A 19,973-nucleotide genomic window follows, 5' to 3' on the forward strand; every position below is an offset into this window, starting at 1 on the left:
GCAACCATGACACCATGCAGCATGGTACAGATGGGTCCAATAACATGCTGAATGGGCTGTTCAGGATTGGCATCATGTTCTCTTCACTGACAAGTATAGAATATGCCTTCAGCCAGACAATCGTCGGAGACATGTTTGGAAACAACCCGGTCAGGCTGAACACCTTAGACACACTGTCCAGCAAGTGCAGCAAGGTGGACGTTCACTGCTGTTTTGGGGTGGCATTACGTGGGGCCAACGTATGCCACTGGTGGCCATGGAGGGCACCGTAACGGCTACGTGAATGCCATCCTCCAACTGATAGTGCAACCATATTGGCAGCATATTAACGAGGCATTCATCTCCATAGACGACAATCTGCGCCCCCATCATGCACATCTTGTGAATGACTTCCTCCAGGATAATGACAGTGCTCGACTAGAGGGGCCAGCATGTTCTCTAGGCATGCATCAATGCAAAAGGATGTGCTACTGGGTATTAGAGGTACTGATGAGTACAGCAATCTGGACCACCACCTCTGAAGGTACAACATGTAATGTGTGGTCTTCATGAGCAATAAAAAGTCAGAAATGATGTTTATTTTGATCTCTATTCCAGTTTTCTGTACAGGTTCCAGAACTCTCAGAACCGAGATGATGCACAACTTTTTTTTTATGTGTGTAGATATTTGGATCTTTTCAGAGAAAAATGGTTTTATTAGCAATCTGTGCAATGGTTAAGATACTGGACTCAGTTTGAAAGGAGTCAGATTCAAATTGTCATTCAATGATCGAAATGTAAGTTTTCCATGGTTTACTCAAATTATTCATACAAATGCTTTTATGGTTACTTGAAAATACCATGGGCAGTTCCTGCTTTCATCGTGTTCCAGCTGAACTATTGCACCACAATAATATGCCTTACACATAGCAACTAATTTTATAGCAACTACTTTTACTTTTCCCAAAAGTTGCTTGTTTTCTAATGTGACCGACTGTAGAACCATGAAACCATTGATTTTTATCAGAATGTTGCAGATCTGATGCCATATCTCTGAAACAAAAACAAAAAAATCAGTAAGTATTAATCAAATTAAGTGGTATATGTTTGCAATGACTTTGGTTAAATCATTATTCATCTTTTGTTATTTGATAGTGATAGAAGGTACAGGGTGTTTCAAAATGAATATATGGGTTTTAAAGCTTTGTAGCATTTATTTCATTCAAACTATAATTATAAATAGTATATCAAATGACACAGCAACCCAAACAGTTTTTTGTTCAAGGGAACATCATTCATCATACCTCGAATTGATAGGCAATTTCTTCCCAAACCTTGATCACTGTGTGTGGAGCAATTGTCCCAAAAATGCTGTTTATAAAGTCAGGTAGATCAGACAATAACAGAGGCACTTACACATGATCCATATGAACCCCTAAATGCAAAAACTGCATGGCATTAGATTGTGTGCGAATGTGGAGGCCATGCAAAATGAGATCTGTCATCCTGCCTCTTGTAGCCAATACAGCAGTCAGGTACAACATCAATTAATCAGTCACATATTGAATTAAACCAGTGAGTTGGCATACCATCTTGTTGCCAAATAAAGATCTGTGGTTCAGCTTCTTCCAATTGAAGAAGGACCCATAGTTCTGGCACATCAAGATAAGATACACCAGTTACAGTTGCTTCACTGAAAAAGAAAGACCTGCCAACTTCCCGCCAGGTTATGGTGCAAGACACATTCATTCAGGAGAGTCTCATTGCAACTGTATTATCTCATGGGTATTTGCCGACCCCCCAAACGTGTATATTGTGTGCGTTTATATTTCCACTTAGTTGAAATATTGATTCATCACTGAAGACAACACAATCCAGAAAGTCTTCAGAGTCAAGCTGCAACATTTTGATAGCTTAGTTGGCCCACGAATGATAATCTGTATGCTTTTAGCCTGTAACATCTTCAAATGACAAGGACATAGTTGTAAGTGTCTCCTCAAAAGTTTCCACACAGGCACAACTGGAATTGCTAATCCACAACTAGACTGCCAAACTGATTTCTTGGGGCTATGTGTGAAAGACTTTCACTCATTTGACACATACTTGGTTGATCCATATTCTTCCCTTTGCACACAGATATACAAGCAAAACTATTTGAGGTACTCTGTCATTTAATGTATTATTTAGAATTGTAAGTTCAATGTAATAAATGCCACAAAGCATTAAAACCCCTATATTCATTTTGAAACACCCTGAATTTAATGAGTTTTTAGCAATACCTGTAAGATAAAATGTTTATTGTCCTTGCACATTGGTGAGATATTAAGCTCAAATTTTCTTTGATATTCAGAGACTAAGCTGCCAAATCAGCATCATAAGCAAAAAATATAAATTTATGAATGTAATTTGTGACATTTATGTTTCATTTACTCCTCTGCCCATACTCAGAGGTATTAATAGAAACACAGATCAATGTTCCAGACATATATAACATTTTGAAAGAGAAAATCTTGAGTGTATTGTCCATATATCTACAAAATAAAATGTATTATGAAAAGGATAGATTGCTACCCCAATATAGAGAATATGCTGTGTCAGAGAGCCACAACAAAAAGTCTGTTGTATGGTTAACCTTTGTCCAAAAGGCTTTCTTTCAAAATACTTTATTGTGCCTGTCTGCAACTCTTCTATCTACATCTACATTTATATCTATACTCAGCAAAACACCGTGGGGTGCATGGCTGTGGGTTTTGTACTAGTTATTAGAGTTTCTTTCTGTTCTGTTCACATATGGAGATAGGAAGAATGTTTGAATGCCTTTGTGTATGCAGTAATTATTCTAATCTTACCCTCACAATCCCAATGTGGGCAATATGTAGGGGGTTGTAGTATATCCCTAGAGTAATCATTTAATGCTGGTTCTTGAAATTTCATTAATAGACTTTCTCAGGATAGTTTACATCTGTCTTCAAGAGTCTGCCGGTTCAGTTCCTTCAGTATCTCTGTGACACTCTCCCACAGATTAAAAGACCTGTAACCATTCATGGTACCCTTATCTATATATGTTTAATAGCCCCTCTTAGACCCATCTGGTACACAGTTGAACAATATTCTAGAACTGGTCACATGAGTGATTTGTAAGCAATCTCCTTTGTAGACTGATTGCACTTCCCCAGTACTCCAACAATAAACTGAAATCTACCTCCTGCTTTACCTGTGACTGAATCTATATGATCATTCCATTTCATATCCCTACAAAGTGTTAGACCCAGATGTTTGTATGAGTTGGGTGATTCCAACAGTGACTCATCAATTTACAGATAGGATACTACATTTTTTTCATTTTGTGAACTGCAAAATTTTACATTTCTGAACATTTAGAGCAAATTGCCAATCTCTACACAAAGTTGAAATCTTATCAAAATCTGACTGAATATTAATGCGACCTCTCTCAAATAGTACTTCAATATAGATAAGTGCATAATGATTTGCAAAAAGCCTGATTTTACTATTAATATTGTCTGCAAAGTCATTCATATACAACATGAACAGCAAAGGTCCTAATACACTTCCCTGGGGCAAACCAGAAGTTACCTCTACATCTGACAATGATTCTCCAACCAAGATAGCACACTGTGTTCTCCCTACCAAAAGCTGTTCCTCAACACCACTGACACTAATACTTATTTCATTCATCTTTTCAGTGGTACGAGGTTTAAATTGAGTTAGTTCTTCTGTTTTTTTCTCCTTTGTAAAGGAATATTTGAAAATAGAGTTAAGCATTTCAGCTTTTGCTTCGTTACCCTCAATTTCAATTCCTGGCTTGTTCACTGTGGACTGGACACTAACTTTGGCGCCTCTAGCAGCCTTTTCATATGACTAGAATTTCTTTGGGTTCTGAGAAATATCACTTAACAATATTCTGCTACAGTAGTCATCCACTCTTGACAGCCAAACACATTTTATCCAGCATCTCTCTATCAATAGCCCTACAGTTTGTTCTACATCTGTTATGCATCTGTTTGTTATGAAGTTTCTTTACAGTGACTGTATATCATCGAGGTTTCCTCTCATTATCAACTGTCCTACTAGGTACATATCTGTCCAGTGCAGGTCAACTATTCCTTTGATCTTGAGCCAGAGATCCTCACATTCTCCTGCCCTGTGCTGAAAGTTTCAAGTTCCTACTGAAATATGTCTTTACTGATTTTTTTGTCTAGTTTACTGAACATATATATCTTTCTGCTTGTTTTAGTTGTCCCCTGATACTAATTTCAATATGGCCATATTCAAAGAGGTCAGGTCTATTTGTTGCCATTAGATCCAATATATTTCCATCATTGAGTGGGGTTCCTAATTGTCTTGTTTTAAGTGGTTTTCAGATAAGGCATTTAATAAAGTTTCAGAGGGTGTCCTATCATGCCCACCTCTAACAAAACTTTAATTTTCCCATTTAATTGTTGCATGATTAATGTCTCCACTGATGATTGCGATATGATTGGGGAACTTACATACAAGTGAACTGAGGTTTTCTCTAAAGTTCATGGTTACACCAGGAGATGTATCTGGTGGACAATAGAAGGTTCCAATTATCATTTTATGCCCACTGCTGATACTGATCTCACATGCAGCTTCAATTTCTATCTCAGAGTTTCTTGTCTACTGCGACAAATACACTACCTCCATTTCCTATTTGCCTATATTTTCAATATACACTTATATGGTGAGAGGTAGTCTATCATATTCATAATACTGTTGTTATTCCATCCTGGATTTTCATTGTTTAAAAAATGTATTGTCTGTTGAAAATTTAACATCTTGATCATAAATACCTTGGTTGGTGATTCAAAGTAATTGATCACACATACAAAACACTTGTATGACTTTCAGCATGAGTTCTGATATTTTGTCTCTAGTTTTAGTCAAGGTATTGGTAAGTGATCTGTTCAGTGAAACAGGGACTGATTTCAGGAAACTAGCAGGGTCTTGTGTTTAAAATTAATGAGTATTCAAATTATGTCAAACATATTCCCACATGCTACCAAACTTGTAATTGTAGTTTATAGTTATCAATTGTTTCAATTTTTTAATTTGCTATTTCCAACAAGTAATTTTTATAGGTGTAAATGTGCACAATTTTCCAGTAACTTTATTCCCATACAAAACTTCAGTCTACACTAACGGTTGATGTGACATGGAGAGCATAAAAACAACAACAAATGCCAATTCATTCTACTGGGAATATAATTTCCTCTAAGAAGGGGAGGGAGGCTACTGCCTCTGAGTATGTAGCTCATTACACGTGCATCATTTTGAATGGGTGTCACTTTGGAGGCTTGAGTGTTCAGCTTATCTTATGTGTAACTTTGTAGTGTTGCTGAATGTGATAAGTATGTGCACAGTGTAAGGTTGTGCTTGTTGTTGTTGTTGTTGTTGTGGTCTTCAGTCCTGAGACTGGTTTGATGCAGCTCTCCATGCTAATCTATCTGTGCAAGCTTCTTCATCTCCCAGTACCAACTGCAACCTACATCCTTCTGAATCTGCTTGGTGTATTCATCTCTTGGTCTCCCTCTACGATTTTTACCCTCCACGCTGCCCCCCAATACTAAATTGGTGATCCCTTGATGCCTCAGAACATGTCCTACCAACTGATCCCTTCTTCTAGTCAAGTTGTGCCACAAACTTCTCTTCTCCCCAATCCTATTCAACACCTCCTCATTAGTTATGTGATCTACCCATCTAATCTTCAGCATTCTTCTGTAGCACCACATTTCGAAAGCTTCTATTCTCTTTTTGTCTAAACTATTTATCGTCCATGTTTTACCTCCATTCATGGCTACACTCCATACAAATACTTTCAGAAACGACTTCCTAACACTTAAATCAATACTCGATGTTAACAAATTTCTCTTCTTCAGAAACGCTTTCCTTCCCATTGCCAGTCTACATTTTATATCCTCTCTACTCTGACCATCATCAGTTACTTTGCTCCCCAAATAGCAAATCTCCTTTACTACTTTAAGTGTCTCATTTCCTAATCTAATACCCTTAACATCACCCGACTTAATTCAACTACATTCCATTATCCTCGTTTTGCTTTTGTTGACGTTCATCTTATATCCTCCCTTCAAGACATCATCCATTCCGTTCAACTGCTCTTCCAAGTCCTTTGCTGTCTCTGACGGAATTACAATGTCATCTGCGAACCTCAAAGTTTTTATTTCTTCTCCATGGATTTTAATACCTACACTGAATTTTTCTTTTGTTTCCTTCACTGCTTGCTCAATATACAGATTGAATAACATCAGGGAGAGGCTACAACCCTGCCTCGCTACCTTCCCAACCACTGCTTCCATTTCATGCCCCTCAACTCTTATAACTGCCATTTGGTTTCTATACAAATTGTAAATAGCCTTTTGTTCCCTCTATTTTACTCCTGCCACCTTTAGAATTCCAGTCAACATTGTCAAAAGCTTTCTCTAAGTCTACAAATGTTAGAAACACAGGTTTGCCCTTCCTTAATCTAGCTTCTAAGATAAGCCGTAGGGTCAGTATTGCCTCACGTGTTCCAATATTTCTGCGGAATCCAAACTGATCTTACCCAAAGTCGGCTTCTACTAGGTCTTCCATTCACCTGTAAAGAATTCACATTAGTATGACTTATTTAACTGATAGTTCGGCAATTTTCACATCTGTCAACACCTGCTTTCTTTGGGATTGGGATTATTATATTCTTCTTGAAGTCTGAGGGTATTTCGCCTGTCTCATACATCTTGTTCACCAGATGGTAGAGTTTTGTCAGGACTGGCTCTCCCAAGGCTGTCAGTAGTTCTAATGGAATGCTGTCTACTCCGGGGGCCTTGTTTTGACTCAGGTCTTTCAGTGCTCTGTCGAACTTTTCACGCAGTATCATATCTCCCATTTCATCTTCATCTACATCCTCTTCCATTTCCATAATATTGTCCTCAAGTACATCGCCCTTGTATAGACCCTCTATATACTCCTTCCAGCTTTCTGCTTTCCCTTCTTTGCTTAGAACTGGGTTTCCATCTGAGCTCCTGATATTCATACAAGTGGTTCCCTTTTCTCTAAAGGTCTCCTTAATTTTCCTGTAGGTAGTATCTATCTTACCCCTAGTGAGATAAGCCTCTGCAACCTTACATTTATCCTCTAGCCATCCCTGCTTAGCCATTTTGCACTTCCTGTCGATCTCATTTTTGAGACGTTTGTATTCATTTTTGCCTGCTTCATTTACTGCATTTTTATATGTTCTCTTTTCATCAATTAAATTCAATATTTCTTCTGCTACCCAAGGATTTCTACTAGCCCTAGTCTTTTTACCTACTTGATCCTCTGCTCGCTTCACTACTTCATCCCTCAAAGCTACCCATTCTTCTTCTACTGTATTTCTTTCCCCCATTCCTGCCATTTGTTCCCTTACGCTCTCCCTGAAACTCTGTACAACCTCTGGTTTAGTCAGTTTATCCAGGTCCTATCTCCTTAAATTCCCACCTTTTTGCAGTTTCCTCAGTTTTAATCTACAGTTCATAACCAATAGATTGTGGTCAGAGTCCACATCTGCCCCTGGAAATGTCTTACAATTTAAAACCTGGTTCCTAAATCTCTGTCTTACCATTATATAATCTATCTGATACCTTTTAGTATCTCCAGGGTTCTTCCATGTATACATCCTTCTTTCATTATTCTTGAACCAAGTGTTAGCTATGATTAAGTTATGCTCTGCACAAAATTCTACCAGGCGGCTTCCTCTTTCATTTCTTACCCCCAATCCATATTCATCTACTATGTTTCCTTCTCTCCCTTTTCCTACTACTGAATTTGAGTCACCCATGACTATTAAAATTTCATCTCCCTTCACTATCTGAATAATTTCTTTCATTTCATCATACATTTCTTCAATTTCTTCGTCATCTGCAGAGCTAGTTGGCATATAAACTTGTACAACTGTAGTAGGCGTGGGCTTTGTGTCTATCTTGGGCATAATAATGCATTCACTATGCTGTTTGTAGTAGTTTACCCGCATTCCTATTTTTTTTATTCATTATTAAACCTACTCCTGCATTACCCCTATTTGACTATGTATTTATAGCCCTGTATTCACCTGACAAAAAGTCTTGTTCCTCCTGCCACCGAACTTCACTAATTCCCACTATATCTAACTTTAACCTATCCATTTCCCTTTTTAAATTTTCTATCCTACCTGCCCGATTAAGGGACCTGACATTCCACGCTCTGATCCGTAGAACGCCAGTTTTCTTTCTCCTGATAATGACGTCCTCTTGAGTAGTCTCTGCCTGAAGATCCGAATGGGGGACTATTTTACCCCCAGAATATTTTACCCAAGAGAACGCCATCATCATTAACCATACAGTAAAGCTGCATGCCCTTGGGAAAAATTACAGCTGTAGTTTCCCCTTGCTTTCAACCGTTCACAGTACCTACGGTATGGCTATCTGTATTGCTGAGGCACGCAAGCCTCCCCACCAACGGCAAGGTCCATGGTTCATGGGGGGAGGTTGTGCTTACATTTTGATAATAAGTAGTTATAAGTGAATGAATGGAACCTGTTTCTGGGCCACAGACTGCTCCATTCAAACAATGCCACAAAGGAGCCACTGAGCTTAATACGCCATAACAATACCACATGCCCTCATAGTCTGCTGTGAGTGTGTAAATTAACCATGAGTATTGACACTATGTCTAATTAATTAGCTACTTTATGCCACATTCTCACCTACTACTGACAGGCAGGTATTGGTGATAAAATTTTCAGCAGGATTAACACTGGTTATCACTGAGCATCTCACACTAAGTTTTCATTTTCCTTCACATGGTGTATAGAAATTTAAATTGCTGTAGGACCTTGGCCACTCTATATGTCTGGTATGAAAGAGTTTAATCTTTAATAGAAATGTTAATGTGCTATGGTTGCTGTGTACTATTGTTTGATGTTCAACTAATAAATATTTAAATTTTTTTAAATGCCCACGCAATGGCTAGTATCTTTTTTCAGTGATTCTATAGTTTCTTTATGTTGTATTAGCATTCAGCTTCTGAATGAAAGGATTAATGTTCTATTCCCTGGCATATATATTTTTGTTGATACAAATGAGCTCCTAGACCATAGTCTGATGTGTCTGTTATCAAATGGAAATATAGGTCAAAATCTGGGGTTATTAACAATGGTGTTGAAGGTATATGGCATTTCAGGTTTAAGAATTCAGTACTACAGGCTGGTGTTCATTTCCAAGGTGTTATGTTTTTTGAGTAGGCCCATCTTACATGTGGCATTTAATTACTAGATAGAAATTGCCTGTATCATCCTATTATTCCAAGAAATAACTTGTATTACATCTTATTCATCAATTTGGGGCAATGCGTTATTGCATCTAACCAATGTGGATATTGTGTGTCTCCATCTGCACTCTATATATGACTCAAAAATTTGACTTTGCTCCTAACAATCTCTGATTTTGAAAGTTTTATCATTATTCCCTGATCTAATATCTGATTGATTGATTGATTGAAGGTGTTCATCCTAGTTATAGATATGACTACTATATCTCCAAAATAGATTAAAGCCAAGTCTTGTAAGTTAAACCCTATCATGTTGTCTAAGGCTCTGATGAACACTGGAACAGAAACAGTTTGAAATACATGATTTGTCTTCAGACAGGACTGGAGCATATTTTCTAGAATCTATGTGTAGTGGTATTTGCCAATAACCAATTGAAAAGTCCATTGTACTGATATATTTTGTCCTTGTAAATTTTGTCAATAACTCCTCAATGACTGGGGTTAATATATTTTTTTAACAAATGCCAATTGACTGTTGGAAAGGATTTTAGAATTTTCTATAACATTCCATGCAATCATCCTTTTTTAATCCCTGTCTTGTTGACTCTTTTGTTGCTACCAGTATTGGGTAAAGTTTCACAAAAAATAATTTGTGAGATTCTACCTTTAGCATTAACATACAATCTTTCGTGAGTTCTGGTCTCGTGGAGAAACTGTCTTTGTGCTTAATTAGCAGGGCTAAGGAAAGGTAAGCAAAATGTAACTGTAATAACAATGGTGTTGACGCTACATGGCTTCTGAATTTTAATAATTCTGCACTACAGTCTGGTGTCTACTTCCAAAGTGTTTTGTTTTTGAGGAGGGCCATTTTATGCGTTGCATTTAATACATTACTAGATAGAAATTTCCTGTATAATCCTTTCATTGCAAGAAATGACTTCTGTTTGATTCCAAGTCCTGAGAATTTGATAATATTAGCTTCAATGTCCTTTTTATTTATCTGTTTATTATAAATAGTATATGGCCTTTTCTTATAGTTGTCTAAAGTCATTTCTGCTATGAGTGCTATTTTATATTTCTGCAACATAACTGATTCAAAGAGAGTGTCATTAATTCTGTGCCTTTCCCATAAGTGAATGTTAAAATCCTTTTCCTGAAATCTAATACAATGCCTTGCTCAGACAACTGATCAATACCTAGAATTGTAGTGACATTTAATCCTACAATAAGTAAAATTGGGTATTAAATGTACATTTATCAACACTAAATCTCACTAATACCTCTGTTTGTGTTAGTTCGCCATTGGTCCCTGCGACTCCTATTATCTTGTTATCTTGTATCCACATACTCAAAATGCTGGAAAACACTGCAGTATGTTATTCTGTTCTAGAAGGTTTTTGTCTATTACACTCACGCCACTACCTGAATCTCAAATTATGTTTACTGGAACATTTTCTGTTGTGACTTTTAGTTTTGGTCAAATACATCCTTTAATTTGTTGTTTAGTTTCCTGTAATAAGTCACTTGCAATAATCTCATTGTTGTATCTTAAAAGGTGTGAGTTATTTGATGTGGCTCATTTTCATTTGCTTCTGGGGAGTCCATCCACAGAAGCTAACTAGTTTTCCCTCTCTGTAGTATTGGTATTATTGCCAAAAATCCTACTGAACTGGGCTCTATTGTTTCCACTACCCCTCCACTTTTTCTTAGAGGCTACTGCATTTTCTGTGATCTGTCAAAAACCTTTGACTCTGTGAATCACAGCATTCTCTTAAGTGCTGAAAAATGGTTAAAGTGGTATCCAACTAATGCCACTGGTCTTTCCACACTCGTAACACTGGTTCCCATCAGATCACCGAAGTTAAGCACTGCTGGGCTGGGCAAGAGTTAGCATGGGTAACCATCTGGTCTGTCAAGCACTGTTGACAAGCGGGGTGCACTCATACCTTGTGAAGCAAAATTGATTGAGGAGCTACTTAACTGAGAAATAGTGGCTCTGGTCTGGAAACTGACATACGGCCAAGAGAATAGTCTGCAGTCCACATGCCCCTCCATATCTGCATCCTGTGACACCTGTGGGTTGAGGATTACACAGCAGCCAGGGAATCCCATTGGGCCTTCATGGCCTGCTGGGGCAAAGTTACTTAACTAACAAAAAATAAAGGGTGTCATTGTAAAATACCTGAGGAGTAAGCAATCAGTCTTCATCTGATTGGGAATTAATTACAAGTGATGTTCCTCAAGATTCCACCTTGTGATCATTGCTTTTTCTTGTGTACATTAATGAGGAGGAGGAAGACATTAGCTTTTAATGTCCTGTCAACAACAAGATCATTAGAAACAGAGCACAAGTACAGATTGGGAAGAATGGGGAAAGAATGCGGTCATGCCCTTTCAAAGGGACCATTCCAGCATTTGTCTTAAGTGATTTACAGAAACCATGGAAAACTTAAGTCAGGATGGTCGGACGCAGGTTTGAACCATTGTCCTCCCAAATGCAAGTCCTACATCGATGACCTCTCACCTGTTACATTGCCGGATACTAAGTTTGTTTTGTATGCAGATGATACAAACAGTGCAAAAAATAGCAAGTCATGTATGGATTTAGAAATGACTGCTAATCAAAATGTGACTGACATTATAAATGGTTTAAAGCTAATTCACTGTCACTAATCTTTGAAAAGACTCGCTATAAGCAGTTCGGAAGCTGTAAGAGATGTCCACCCTCATGTGTGTAACTTATGAAGACATGCAGATAGAAGATGTTGACAGTGTTAAATTTCTGTGATTACAACTCAATAATAAATTCAGTTGGGAAGGCTAAATCACAGAATTGCTGAAGCACCCAAAAAAGTTTGTATTTACCATACAAATGTCAGATGTAGGAGATATAAATACAAAAAACTTTCATACTTTGCTTACTTTCATTCTATTACGCATGTGGGATCATATTCTTTGGTAACTCATCAAACTGAGTAAATGCTTTTAAGAGAGCACAAGCATATAATAAGATGCACTTAAGGTGTAAATTCAATGTACAAAGCTGTTCAAGGAACTGGGTATTCTAGTCACTGCTTCTCAGTATATTTATTCCTTAATGAATTTTGTTGGAAATAATATGACTCTATTTCCAACCAACAACTCAGTACATAGTATCTATACTAGGGATAGTAACAATCTACATAGAGACTTAAAATCATTCAGTTTCATCCAAAAGGGGTTCTATATTCAGCAACATACATTTTCAATAAATTGCCAGAAACCACTAAAAACTTGGTTTCAGATAAAGTACAATTTGAAAGCCTTTTTCTAGGCAACTCCTTCTCTGTAGAAGAATATCTTAACAGGGACAGTTAGACCAGCTAAGTAAAAACATCTATTAGATTTCAGTTTTAATAGCAGTTGCTCATAACAGTCAAGTTAGGTATCTTGTGTATTATAAATTTACTTAAAGTGAATGTTTCATGTTAACAGTGTATTAATTCTGTAAATACCAGTAGTTCTGGTTTACTGCAATGTATGCACATATCTCACAATCTCCTGACAAATGCTCAGGAAAGTGAATATTATAATCGAATGCTCTACATTTTTTATGTTACGCTTTCTGACATGTCCCACACCAATAAGAATCATCTCATTTTTGGGTCTGTAGAATGAAAACTGAAACTAATCAAATCTAATCTTACCTATTACTTGGCGTTCATTGTTATGACTTTTGGTATTCATTGGTCCTGTATTTCCCTTACTGTTATTTCTACATGCGTTGTTATTGTACATTAAATTATAGTTGCTATTCCACCTATCCAACTGGTGATATGTTAGGTCTATCAGATCAAGGTATTCAAAGAGCTTATTTATCTTCGCCACTCTTTTCTTACTCATTTATATCATACTCTCAATTGTAGATGACTTGTAATTACCAATAAATACCACTAAGAGATGTTACTCTTGAAATGGGTTGTCTAAGTACTTAGCTGTGTTCAGCTGTTACTCGAGCGATTCCCTACAGACTTTCCAGTCATTGTTGTTGTAAGGTTTTGCTCCCAATAACTCTAAACAAAGTTTTTTTCTGGGATCCCTTGCTCCAGTATCTTGATTTAAATATGGCCTTAGAACTGTGCTGCTTCTCCTGTTAGGTGATTTATTACAAATCTAATTTTATGATAGTCAGCCCAGTTGTCTTGTTAAATGCTTTCAAGAGCAAAACAGAGTGTAAGTCACCAGATGGTGTTAATTTAAGGAATTCATGATTTATACCTTTGTCAAACATGGCTGTAAAATCTTCATATGAATTATAATTTAATCTAATTTTAGTTGACTCTTCCTGATGTCTGTCTCTTTCATTATGATCTGTGCAGCCTAAAATTAGTGCACTGTTTCTTATGGGCTTACTTGTATATTATTGATAAAAGTATGTTCCATATTGCTTGACATTGAAGTCATTGCTAATGGTACTGTAGTGAATGATGAAATGGGACTGTCTTTCAGTGAACACTTATTATGAGCCTGTACCTTGTTCTCCCTTGATTTTTTTTATATTTTATAACCTTTGTATTCCGGGCTCTAGCTCATTGAAATCACATCTATATTTACCATTTTTATAAACTAGTTTTTGTTTCTAAAAACTCCCTTTCTAAAATGTTAATTCTTTTAAGCAACTCGTCATGCATTGATTTATGAATATGCGTGTGTTCCAGTTTCATGTCTAGTTTGTCTTCTACTTTTTCTAGTAGAGAATCCATTTCTTCAACATTTTTGAATATCATATCTAATCTTGTGTTCTAATATATCGATCTTTCCCCTAATTTGAGACAATATTTCATCTACTTGGTTGAATCTGCTTTCTATATTAGAATTTAATTGATGAAATTGTTGTATCATGCTTTACAATAATATTTTGAGCGTTAACTGATTATCCATAACAGCTGTGTTTGCTATACATACTGCTACTAATCAATAATCATCAAAATATCCACTTAATTTTATGTAATATCTGGAAATAGATGTATATTGTTTCTCTTATTAGTAATCTCTGCACCAAATATGGTGAACTGTTTTACAAAGTGTGCATATTGTGCATTATTAATTAACATGAATACCAAAACATCTATGCAATATTCCTTAAAGTCACTACTTGGATACGTATACACTTCATGATAGGCTTCAGCGCAAGTTACACTTAACTTATTGATAGGAAATTTAAATAATGTTCACAGCTGTTCACAATATAACTGTTTGTGACCTATTAGATAGTCAGCCATGTTCAGTGGTGGCTGCTGCTACTGTATGCAGCTAAGTCCCAGTTGTTGGAGTAGTGCAGTGCAGTGTAGGCCTAAGTACAGAGGGATGGCTCTTGATGAGTTCTGCTAACCATGGCTGAAGTAAGTGGGTGTGATGGCGGTGAGTGGTCATACCTGTAGTCGCCAGCTCTTCTCAACAGAAGTCACTCTTGCTGCTAACTTGAAAATGTGTGTTGTAATTGGTAAATGACCTTCTGAAACATGTCTTGGCATCATTGAGGTAGTTATTTTTCATGAAATCTCCTTGATATGTTGTTATGAAGGTTTCCTTATACCTGTTTATTTGCCTATACTGCTTGTTTATTATAATTGGCAAACCAATTTTTTCGTATTTGGTGTTAAATTACTTTCACACAGTCAACTTGAATTCACTGATTTTGTTAATAATTTATTAGATTCAGCCATCTTTAATTTGGAAGGTTTATATTGCACAGTTGTTAATGATACACCACAATTCTCACTGCACCGGTGTTGTATTTGTCCATGTGTTCATATATTCTCCTCGTAATTTTGTTTATTTTCATCATCATTATCTCTGCTTTTTTTCACTAATGTCATCACCTCTTTGATGGCTGCCACTGTATGATTCTCTTTTGCTTTCTTCTCATTTTCTTTCATCTCCGTATGTTGTCAGGGTGGGAACTTTATTTCAGTATTTAGAGTTTTTTCATACATTGTTTTGCAGTTTTCAAAAACACAGTCACTACATGTAAGGATGTGTTCCATTTCAAAGTATGTTTTTATACAGTAGCAGGCAGAACCTCCACTTCCTCCACCTCCTCTTCCTGGAAAGCTACTTTTACTATGAGGAATAACAGGGTATGTACTCTGGACACAATCCGGTTTATTGGCCAGACTACAGCTCAAACTCCATGTACAACTCAGATTACAACTTAGTCACGTCACAAAAACATCTTGTCTGACAAATTTGTCTTCAGGCTACTCTCTTCTTCACTATGCATTCTTAGATCTGTGTTGACTAAAACCAAGGACTTTGACATGTAGTCGCTGAGTGACTCATTGTGATGACTGTAACTTATCAAATGGACATGTTTCACTTATGTGTGATTCCCCGGGAGTATCTCAAACATAAAAGTCCAACCCCAGAAAACATAGAATCACCCCAGTAGCTTAACTAGCAATAATAATGCTGCTTAAACTTAGCTGAATGCCAGTTATGAATGATGATTACTGAATTTTATGAACTGCTAAGGATACAGTTGTTTCAGAAAACCCCCAAAATGTTAACCAACACATCTGTGCCCTTACAATAGTTCATGGGCATTGCAACATGGTTATGTGTAAACTGCAAAATAATTCCACGAGACAGGTGAGGGTCATCTTCAGGTGCTACTGGCACATTGGTGTTGTGGTGTGCTTGTCCACTAGAAAAGTGCAGGCACTGAGGGATGGGGCTATAACATCATCACAGATGAAGTCGACATCCAGAACCCCCTGCTGGGGAAATGGGTCTTAGCAAGCACAGTGTGGGAAAATTGGGGTTGCAAGCCATGGAACTGGCATGTGGACAAGGGATAGTAGCTGGTGCCCAGCTTAACTGTCCTGGCTTAGATACCCCATCTATGTTGACTCACTGGATTCATTTGTCTGCACCTGACGATGCCATAGTGCTGCATATCCCAATTCCCTTCTATTGCTGAGTTGAAATCCTGTGTGTCTGTTAATTAAGTCATTAGTTACACATATTTCAATTGTTTATTTCATGATGGAGTCCCAGTAAATGGAGGCAGATGAGAAGATCTTGGTCTCCCCATAGCCCATGGCATGCCCCATGTCAAGAAAAGTTCAGCAACAGTAGATTTTTCTGGGTGATCCAAAACTGGTGTGACTTCACACCAGACTGGGTAACAGAAAATCTGCTGTTGCTGAACACTGTCTTGACATAGGGCATGACATGAACTATGGATTGACCAAGATCCTCTCAGCTGCCTCTCTGTACTGGGACTTCGTCTTTAATGAAGCAACTGAAATACATACACATATTGGACAAAAATATGGAAATACCATGAAAAATGCATGCTTGAACATAAATGCAGATGCTAGTCGAGCCTGCAGATTGTGCTGTTGTATTTGACCATGAGTCCTCAATGCATTGTAAGTGTCAGTTTTGGTCAGAAAAATGTTCTGTGTTGTTGAGAATGCATTATGTTGGCACTATATGAATTCGAATGTAATTATTGGTACTCGTATGGTGAGTGCTTCCATAACCAACATAGCTGAAGTGTTGGTGTTTCGAGAGTGATCGTATTAAAGATTCATGTAAAATACAGTAGAGAAATATCATTCGCTAGGTCACAATGTGGATGAAAGTGTGTGTTGAATCATCATGACTGATATATATATTAGAAAGTAACTTCCACATGGGAAAAATATATTAAAAACAAAGATTCCAAGACTTACCAAGCGGGAAAGCGCCGGTAGACAGACACAATAAAATAACACACAAACACACACACAAAATTACTAGCTTTCGCAACCAACAGTTGCTTCTTCAGGAAAGAGGGAAGGAGAGGGAAAGATGAAAGGATGTGGGTTTTAAGGGAGAGAGTAAGGGGTCATTCCAATCCCGGGAGCGGAAAGACTTACCTTAGAGGGAAAAAATGATAGGTATATAATCGCGTGCGCGCACACACCCACACACACACACACACACACATACACACACACACACACACACACACATATCCATCCATACATATACAGACACAAGCAGACATATTTAAAGGCACACACACACACACACACACACACACACACACACACACACACACACACAAATACAGACACAAGCAGACATATTTAAAGGCAAACTCTTTGCCTTTAAATATGTCTGCTTGTGTCTGTATTTGTGTGTGTGTGTGTGTGTGTGTGTGTGTGTGTGTGTGTGCGCGCGCGCGCGCGCGCGTGCGAGTATATACCTATCCTTTTTTCCCCCTAAGGTAAGTTTTTGCCTTTAAATATGTCTGCTTGTGTCTGTATTTGTATGGATGGATGTGTGTGTGTGTGTGTGTGTGTGTGTGTGTGTGTGTGTGTGTGTGTGTGTGTATACCTATCCTTTTTTCCCCATAAGGTAAGTCTTTCCGCTCTAAAAACAAAGATGATGTGACTTACCAAACACAAGCGCTGGCAGGTTGATAGACACACAAACAAACACAAACATACACACAAAATTCAAGCTTTCGCAACCCATGGTTACTTCGTCAGGAAAGAGGGAAGGAGAGGGAAAGATAAAAGGATGTGAGTTTTAAGGGAGAGGGTAAGGAGTCATTCCAATTCCTGGAGCGGCCTTTACAAATGCTTGCTTGTGTCTGTGTATGTGCGGATGGATATGTGTGTGTGTGTGTGTGTGTGTGTGTGTGTGCGAGTGTATACCTGTCCTTTTTTTCCCCTTAAGGTAAGTCTTTCCGCTCCCGGGATTGGAATGACTCCTTACCCTCTCCCTTAAAACCCACATCCTTTCGTCTTTCCCTCTCCTTCCCTCTTTCCTGAAGAAGCAACCGTTGGTTGCGAAAGCTTGAACTTTGTGTGTATGTTTGTGTATCTATCGACCTGCCAGCGCTTTTGTTTGGTAAGTCATATCAACTTTATTTTTAGATATATTTTTCCCACTTGGAATGTTGGAACTTGTCCTTCAATATATTCTCTCTTCCTGTTACCCACCAGGCCTCAACCTCAGCTAATTTTAAGTTGCCGCCGCACGTACCTCACCTGTCATTCAACATCATCTTTGCCTCTGTACTTCCGCCTCGATTGACATCTCTGCCCAACCTCTTTGCATTTACATATGTCTGCCTATGTGTGTTTATGTGCGGATGGATATGTGTGTGTGTGCGAGTGTATACATATCCTTTTCTCCCCCAAAGGTAAGTCTTTCCGCTCCTGGGATCGGAATGACTCCTTAACCTCTCCCTTAAAACCCACATCCTTCCGTCTTTCCCTCTCCTTCCCTCTTTCCTGATGGAGCAACCTTGGGTTCTGAAACCTTGAAATTTGTGTATGAGTTTGTGTTTGTTATTGTTTCTATCAACGTACCAATGCTTTCGTTTGGTAAGTTACTGAAACTTTGAAGTGACAAATGAAACTTTGTACCAAGACCAGGATTTTAACCCGAGTCTCCTGTTCACTAGGCAGATGCATTAACCACTACACCAACCCGGCACAGTGGTTTTGCATAAATGCAGGGACTACCCTAACATACTTTCCATCTCAATCCAAAAAAGGCACTGTACTAGGTTGGTGTAGTGGTTAACAGGAGACCCAGGCTTGAATCCTGGCTTTGGTACACATTTTCATTTTCATTTCAGTCTGCAGTTATATACCATAGGTCTTTGAGACTTGAATAGGCCTCTGGACCCATATAGTTTCAAGTGAAGCAAACTCCTGTTACAGGGCAACAAGGTGCTGAAGCTATGAAACCAGCACTTTGTAGCAGTAGGAGAAACATTTAGTCGGATGAGTCTTGCGTCACACTGTTTCCAATCTCTGGCTGAGATTATGTCCCAAGAATGAAACATGGCAGGAATTCAGTGATGATTTAGGCAGCCATATCATGGTATTTCATGGGCCCTGTGGTTCCTCTGCAAGACTTCATTACTGCCAAGGATTATGCGACCATTTTGGTTGGTCATGTCCATCTTTTGGTACAGTGTTTGTTCCCCAATAGTGATGCCGTGTTCCAAGACAACAGGCCTCTGTCCACACAGCTCGCATCATCCAGAACAGGTTTTGTGAATTGTTGCATCCCCCCTGGCCGTCATAGTCACCAGGTCCCTACATTATTGAGCCTTAGTTGTCTTCTTTGGAGAGAAGGGTGAATGATTGTTATCCATGTCCATCATTGTTACCTTGAAATTGTCCGTATTTTGCAGGAAGAATGGTATGCGATTCCACTGAAAACTGTGCAGGTCTTGTATTTATCCAATTTGGGATGAGTAGAAGCTATTTTGAATGCCAAAAACTTTCCTAAACCATATTGTGCATGGTAAGATTTTGTGTTTTTGATGTTTCCATATTTTTGTCAACCCCCTTATAACTAATGACTTAATTAACAAACACTGGATTTTAACTCAGCGAAGCATGGAAACCAGCACTGGTGGCATAACAGCATTATCAGCCACAGACAAATGAACTGAGTCAACACAAATGGAGAATCTAAGCTGGGACAGTTCAGCGGGGCATAAACTACTTGCCTGCATGCATTCACTAGGTCTGTGGCTTGCAGTGGCACTTTTCCCATGCTGTGCTTATGAAGACCATGGCCCAATTCTCTGGCAAGAAGCTCTGGATTTGATGTCTTTGGTGATTCATCTACAAAGACATTGAAGTCCCACCCCTTGGCACCTGTGCTTTTCTATT

The 19,973-nt window shown here is 38.2% G+C and overlaps 1 protein-coding gene across 5 annotated transcripts in view; it reads left to right on the forward strand.

Annotated features, from left to right (window-relative positions):
* The window catches only part of LOC126277965 (lipase 1-like), a 251,818-nt gene that overhangs the window by 212,636 nt on the left and 19,209 nt on the right, over positions 1-19,973 (forward strand). The window lies entirely within an intron of this gene.

The sequence above is a fragment of the Schistocerca gregaria genome, chromosome 6 (genome assembly GCF_023897955.1).
Source record: "Schistocerca gregaria isolate iqSchGreg1 chromosome 6, iqSchGreg1.2, whole genome shotgun sequence".
Lineage (NCBI taxonomy): Eukaryota > Metazoa > Arthropoda > Insecta > Orthoptera > Acrididae > Schistocerca > Schistocerca gregaria.